The following is a 5,172-nucleotide window of genomic DNA, read 5'->3' on the forward strand; positions in this document are numbered from 1 at the left end:
GACTGCTTGAGGCCAGGAATTTGAGACCAGCCTGGGCAACATGGTGAAACCCCATCTCTACGAAAAATACAAAAATTAACCACGTGGCCGGGCGCAGTGGCTCACGCCTATAATCCCAGCACTTTGGGAGGCCGAGGAGGGCGGATCATGAGGTCAGGAGATTGAGACCATCCTGGCTAACACAATGAAACCCCATCTCTACTAAAAATACAAAAAATTAGCCGGGCGAGGTGGCAGGCGCCTGTAGTCCCAGCTACTCGGGAGGCTGAGGCAGGAGAATGGCGTGAACCCCGGGGGGGCGGAGCCTGCAGTGAGCCGAGATCGCGCCACTGCACTCCAGCCTGGGCGACAGCGCGACTCTGTCTCAAAAAAAAAAAAAAAAAATTAACCAGGCATGGTGGCACGTGCCTGTAGTCACAGCTATTTGGGAGGCTGAGATAAGAGGACTGTGTGAGCCCTGGGAGGTGGAGGCTGCAGTGAGCTGTGATTGTACCACTGCACTCCAGCTTGGGTGACAGAGTGAGCAAGACCCTGTCTCAAAAAAAAAAAAAAAAAAAAAAAAGGAAAATTTCCTCAGAACCCCGTTGTATAAGAAACAGGTGGAGCTGGGCGCGGTGGCTCACGCCTATAATCCCAGCACTCTGGGAGGCCGAGGTGGGCAGATTATCTGAGGTCAGGACTTCAAGACCAGCCTGGCCAACATGGTGAAACCCAGTCTCTACTAAAAACACAAAAATTAGCTGGGCATGGTGGTGCACGCCTGTAATCCCAGCTATTTGGGAGGCTGAGGCAGGAGAATCGCTTGAACCCAGGAGGCAGAGGTTGCAGTGAGCCGAGATCACGCCAGGAGGGGAGGCTTCCTCCTGGGAGGAAGCCTGTTGCATTCCAGCCTGGGCAACAGAGCAAGACTCTGTCTCAAAACAAACAAACAAACAAACACCACAAAGAAATAGGTGGAAATGAGGCTGTTGTGGGAGGTGGGACAGGGGTGGGGTCAGCTGTCCTGTCCTGGGTTGGCTGCTCTTCCTCTACCGGCAGCCGGGGTCCTGGGCCCTCTTAGGAATCCTAGGGGCTGGAGAAGCTGCTCCACCAATCACAGGGCTGTGCTCCAGGGAGATGAGACTGGCAAAGGAGGGGAGAGCAGGAAGCAGATGGGGAGGCTGGCTCAGGGCCCCATCCTGGGTCGGGGGGGCTCCAGCATAAACACTGGGCCCAGAGCACTCAGCCCCCCTTGGCCACACTGCATGTCAGTGGGTGCTTCCTCAGGGTGCAAGACAGAGGCTCAGGACTGGTTCAGCAAACACTTATTGAGCACGCGCCTGGGCTGGGAACTGAGCTCACAGATGGGGAGAGGAGCAAGACACAAGCAGAAACCAGCACGGGGGCCCCGAGAGGGCAGTGCTCTGGGGCAGCACAGTGTGGGGGTGCCCAGGTGAGGACTTAGAAGCTTCAAGAAGGCCTTCTGGAGGCAGCAAATGCTTGGACAGAGCTTGAAAGGGTTAGTAAGAGTGAGCCTGGCAAATAAGCTAGGAAGAGTGTTGCAGCCCAAGGGAACCGCATGGGCAAAGCATTGAGGTGCCACAGGGCAGGCAGGGCGGGGCGGGACTGAAGCTGTTCAGGCTCATCGCGGGGAATGAGACAGAGGGAGGTGGGACCATGAGTGCCGCACTGGGGTCGCAGGGTCTCTGCTGACTGCTGGAAACCCCCGGCCCGCTCCTATCCCTGCAGGTCCTGGTGGCTGGCATTGAGGCGAACATACCTGTGACCTATGGAATTGGCAGCCAGAGGGGAGACGAGAGCACTGGCTGTCAATTCATAGGTCAGAGCCCTGTGCACTCGGTCTCGGCAGCCCGCCGACAGCCCTCCACCACCCGCCACCATCTGGCAGCGTCACCACGGTAGTCCTGGCTGGTCTGCTGGGCAGCACCTGCCTCTCCTTCTTCGTGGGTACCGGCCCTCGCCCCAGATAACAGCAGCCCCACTGGAACCAGTGGGCACTTCCACATGGAGTTGCTGTTACAGGGGGCGGGAGCCAATTGGAGGCCGGGGCCCTGCCTGGCATCCACCTTGGGCAGGGCTCTGGAGAGTGTCCCACGCCCGCTCACCTGGGCGCCCCAGTCTTCGTGGCCCCAGGTCCATGGTCTTTTCACCGAGGCTTCTTATCATCCAGGGCCCACACCTGGCGCCCTGTGTGCTGCCAGCACTCCTTCCTGGGCGAAGTTCAGGCTCAACCCCAAATCGGCCTCATAAAGCCGGGAGCGGCTCTGATTTACAACTCCTGGGCAGCCTTTGCCCACTCTGATGACCCCACACCCTCTGTCCCCAAGTTATTTTGTTTCCTTGTTTCTTTCCCAACCAGAGCTGGGCCTCAGTTTTAGGTTTGGCCACTGTCACCTCTGCCCTTTGCCCACCCTCCCTGCTGCAGCCATGGGGCAGAGGGACAGCAAGGGAGAGCTGGCACTTGTCAGTCCCCAGGGACCTCCCAGTGCCCGATTTCATGAGGACGGCCCCATATGGGAAGCTGAAGATGAGACTGAGAAGAAGTGTGGGGGGCTGTGGGGGGGGCACAGAAAGAGGGATAGTGAGGCAGAGGGGCTGAGAGAGGAAGAAAAGGGCAAGGCCTCGGATGGTGGTGCACACCTGGAATCCCAGCACTTTGGGAGACCAAGGCAGGAGGATCTCTTGAGCCCAGGAGTGCAAGACCAGCCCGGGCAACACAGTGAGACCCCATCTTTACAAAAAATAAAAAATTAGCCCAGTGTGGTGATGCATGCCTGTGGTCCCAGCTACTCAAGAGGCTGAGGTGGGGGATCACTTGAGCCTGGGAGGTCGAGGCTCCAGTGAGCTGAGATTGTGCCACTGCACTCCAGCCTCAGTGACAAAGAAAGACCCTGTCTCAAATAAAAATAAGAGGAGCAGGTAGAGAACTGGAAAGGAACAGAGGAAACAAACAGGGACAGTGGATGACGAGGTGTAGGAAGGGGGACGACAGGGAACTAGAAAAGATGTAGATACACAAACCTGCCGCAGAACATGAGGAACAGGCTGTGAGCAGTGGCTCGCCTGGAAGGATGCTTAGGACCTCAGTGGCCTGGAAGACAGCAGGGGCCTGGGAGCTGGGTGACCTTGAGCAAGTAGCGTAAGGTCACTCTTACGCTCTGAACCACTGTCCATATGTCAATCAGGACTTATGAGGCCACCCTGCACGCTGGACTGGACTGGTGGGAAGCATCCCCCCTGGGACCCTTGGGTCTCTCTCCACTGTGGGGAGAGGAAGCAGCTGCTGGCCAGGGTCCGCCAGTGAGCCCAGGGCTCTGGGAGGCAGAGCTTCCTCTTGCAAAGCGTGTTCTCGTCCCTCCCAGACAGGTTCCGGTGACAGATGCCAGTCCTGCAGAGACCCAGCAGGCATTTGGGGAGACTCCAAAGCCTCTGGAGAGAAAGGGGAGCTTTTAGAGTAGACTTGGGCCCTGCCCCCTTTGCCAGCGGTGGATACAGGCCTAGAGAGACAGAGGGGGCCACCCAAGGTCACAGAGCAGGGCCCCAGGGCCTGTGCTGCCCCAACAACCTTCCCGAAGTGGCGTCCCCCCTCTCGGTATGCAGTCAGGGTGGGATGGGGAATCCTTGGGCTGGAATCCTTGGGCTGGAATCCTTCTGCCTGGGGGGACAGACCTGCGAAGGAAGACACTGTAGCTGGTGGCTGGCCCTCCACTCAGCCTGGCGGCCCTTCCCACAGAGGCCTGGGCGAGACCAGCCTCCTGCAGTGTGGTGTCCAAGTGCCCTGGCCTGGCAGAGGTAGTGCCTGATCAGGAATCCTGGCTCCACAGCTCTGAGCGCTGATGCTAAGGCCCCCTCATCCCACAGTGGAAACCAAGGCACAGAGAAGAAGGGGCTCATCCCAGCCACCCCGTGGCTGTCCAGGTCCCTTTCTTCCTCAGGATTGGCCACCCTTCAGAGAGGTGCCTGGGCTCAGGAGCCTCCTAGGACAGGCAGTGCGGCAGGGGTCCTACCATTCAGGAAGCCTCTTACCTGAGTGCTGGGCTGGCCTTCGGGGCACAAGGAGGAAGTGGGGACACCCTGGGCCCAGGGCCTTTTGAGCCGTTGACCCAGCCCCTGGTGGTGGTTAATGATTATCCCACCACCGTCAATACTGATCACAAGTGCAGTTCGAAGGGCAGGAAGCCCTGGACTGTGCCCGGGCAGGGTGGGGCGGGTCCAGGAAGCATCAGGCTGGGCCCCATCTGCCTCTCCGGGTGGCATCAGCACCCAGTCGTCCACAGCCCTGTCTCCTCCAGGGCCTTGCCCTCCTGATCTCTTACCAGCCTGCTGCCCCAGGTGTCCGTGGGCACCCAGGACCCCAGGGTCCCTCGGGACAAAGCTTCTGCTCTGTTCCCAGTACCCAGATCTCCCCCACTCAGAAGGGGCCACAGAGCAGGGCTGGGGGATCTTTGCTAACCCCGGAGGCCTGCGGAACCTAGCAAGGTGAGGGTCCCGATTCCCAACCCAAGCCTTGGTTTCCCCCTGGACCCACCCACCTCTGTGCAGCGCCACTGGGAAGCAAGGCAGGGAGGGACACAACGGGAGCAGCTCCTTTTTTGCTCACAAGAAACAAGATGTGTGGGGGGCAACGGGCACTCCCTGGTCCCGTGTAAAGCATTGTGCAGTGAGGGTTGGGATCCCGGCTGCAGCGCTGCTCCAGCACCCCTTCCCCCTCCAAGTGCTGGAGCTGGGACCCCAGAACAGAGTGGAAGCCAAGGGGCCGAGGCCTGGGCCACCCCAGAAGCCCCCACTAGGGATGGTGACAGCAACATCTAGAACGCCTCGGGCTCAGCCTTCCCCGAGTGGCCTCAAGTGACAACCTGGCAGGGTCAGCTGGGCAGGTGGGCTCCAAGCACCATCCCTCCCTCCCCTGGCAGCCCCACATAGCTCCTGCCACATCAGGACTGGGGCTGGAGTGGCAGCCCTCTGGGAGGGGCAAGGCAGAGCCCAGAGCCAGGCGAAGGCGTGCAGGGCTGGGTGCCTCTGAGTCCCCCTGTGCCCTGATCTGCTGGGCAAGGCCAGGAGGCGTGGCGACCCCTGGTGGTGACATGGGAGGTGCAGAGGTGGGATCTGGGGCGGAGCCAAGGTCAAGGCTGAGGCCAGGGTTCACAGGGACAGAGGATCTGAGATGGGGGC

Source organism: Symphalangus syndactylus, chromosome 1 (genome assembly GCF_028878055.3).
Source record: "Symphalangus syndactylus isolate Jambi chromosome 1, NHGRI_mSymSyn1-v2.1_pri, whole genome shotgun sequence".
Taxonomy (NCBI): Eukaryota; Metazoa; Chordata; class Mammalia; order Primates; family Hylobatidae; genus Symphalangus; species Symphalangus syndactylus.